Below are 2,161 nucleotides of genomic sequence, written 5' to 3' on the forward strand. Positions count from 1 at the left end.
GGAAAGTTGAATTTAAGAGCAGGATTAAATAATGTTATTTTATTATGAAAGCATCAAATTATAATAGTGGAGAAACAACTGCTATATTTTTTTACATAGATCTCGGAAGCATGATAGACAGAATTGATAAAAAAAAAAAGAAAATAATAATCTGGGAAGATAGAATAGACACAAAATCAAGTACTGTATTTACTACCTTGTCAAAACACATGCAGGTAGATACAATATATAGGTTGTGTCTACAGCTGGTGTAATTAATATATAATACATATTGTACACAGTGCTGAATATCTTTATCAGTGGAGATATACATTGTTGGCTATGTACACTGACATAGCCTATGGAAGAGACTATTAAAGAGTGGCTACATCATCTCATACACACCAGTGTGCAAGAGGTTATTTGAGTGAGATGTTCTTAATGGTGAGAAGAGAAGGGAAGCTGTCTTTGATGTCTGTGTATTAAGAGAGGGTGCAAGTAACAGGTCCTTAATGTTTGTGTATAGGGAGTAGCAAAGAAGCATTTGAAGGAGTTAGAGGTATGTGCCCCTTGTGATTTAGGGGAATTTTTAGGTATGATATAGACAGACATGTCCACTGTATATAATATCTGTATAGGATATATATATATATATATATATATATATATATATATATATATATATATATATGCAGATATAGAGATAGATAGATATAAGATAGATAAATAAAAAGAAAGATCAATTATAGATAAAGATATCTATAATGTCTATATAAAGATATAGAGACAGACAGACAGACAGATAGATAGATATATGAAACATAATAAAAAAGAGATGGGTGCTAGATGGATAGACAGACTGATGGATAGATAGATAATGGGAGATAGATTATATACATAAATAGATAGGTAGAAAACAGATGAGGATAGATAGAAAATAGATGGATAGATAAAAAGATAGATACATGGGTGGTTAGATAAACAGAAAGATAGAAAATGGACGCTAGCTTCTGTACCCCCATCCCCTCCCAAGTTGCTATTTCTTTGACAAAAATAAAAATTGTCATATATATATGATTATGCATGTATTAGGAGCAAACCCAACTGGTTATTGTATTATTAATTTAAGGTGACAGACTATTTTAATTCTCCATTGGCTTTCTTGGAGTATATGATGAATATTTAATTGTGGGAGGAGGTAATTATGTGTCCCAGGCATATGTCACTATCAAGATATTCACCCAATGGAAATAAAGCTCCTTATACACACTTTAACAAATGAACAGGGAATTTTTTTTTGTGTGTGTGTGTGTGTCTTGTCGGTTTAATTAGACTATGTCTCAATGGTCTGTTCTTCAATTTGCCCAGGTTTAGGACCAACCTCCAATGTCCACATATCTACAGCTGATGACAGCAAAAGGTGTGACTCCCCAGGGAAACCCATGAATGGATAACCAGCAGAATACACACATTCTTCTACAAGACTGACTGTGCCCTGTGTGGAATGAGAATGGGAGCTAAAGAAGCCCGAGTTGGTTGCCTGGGGTCTAAACAGGAGTTTCTCTCCTCTGGAATAGAAAAACCTTCTTTGTCAAACCTGTTAGTGCTTTTGTTCTGTGAATAAAAGCTAAAGACAACTTGCACAGCCTGAGCTGAGAACTCTGCCTTAAAACCAGACCTTACACTATTCACAGGCTCTTGACAAGGACAAAAAAGGCGAAATTAGGCCTAAAATCTCCCAGGCAGATGTCCAGGGTTAAAACAGGTTATTTGTTAATTGCCTTTGTGTTTTTTAAGGGGAAGGATTTGAAGGTTGAGCAGGAAACTTGTTAGTAGAAAAAAAAATTAAGAGAAAAAAAAATACACCCCCCCTTAAAAAAAAAAGTTAGCATTCCACATGCTATGTGATTCATTTCAGAGTGATTCATATTTCTAGCTATTAAAATGGATGAGTTAAATGAAGAGCATACTCTGCTCTGTCTGACTAGCAGTGACAGGGGACTGATGAGTGGGACACAATGAATACATGTCTTGCACAGCATGAAAAGCATATAAGATCACACTGCATAGCCATCAATACAGGCTGCTGCCCAATTCCTGATAGGCAAATGGCTTTGGAATCTTTGCCAAATAATATTGATTAAAATAAATGAAAAACATAAATTCATTAATTAAATAAATA

The 2,161-nt window shown here is 34.4% G+C and overlaps 1 long non-coding RNA gene across 1 annotated transcript in view; it reads left to right on the forward strand.

The window, feature by feature from the left end:
• LOC134582881 (uncharacterized) overlaps positions 1-1,857 on the forward strand; it is a 33,940-nt gene extending 32,083 nt beyond the window's left edge. The window contains exon 4 of the long non-coding RNA XR_010086285.1: positions 1,348-1,857. This is a non-coding gene — a long non-coding RNA (uncharacterized LOC134582881). The remainder of the gene's footprint in view (positions 1-1,347) is intronic.
• The last annotated feature ends 304 nt before the right edge of the window (positions 1,858-2,161 follow it).

This window comes from Pelobates fuscus, chromosome 13, assembly GCF_036172605.1.
Source record: "Pelobates fuscus isolate aPelFus1 chromosome 13, aPelFus1.pri, whole genome shotgun sequence".
NCBI lineage: Eukaryota > Metazoa > Chordata > Amphibia > Anura > Pelobatidae > Pelobates > Pelobates fuscus.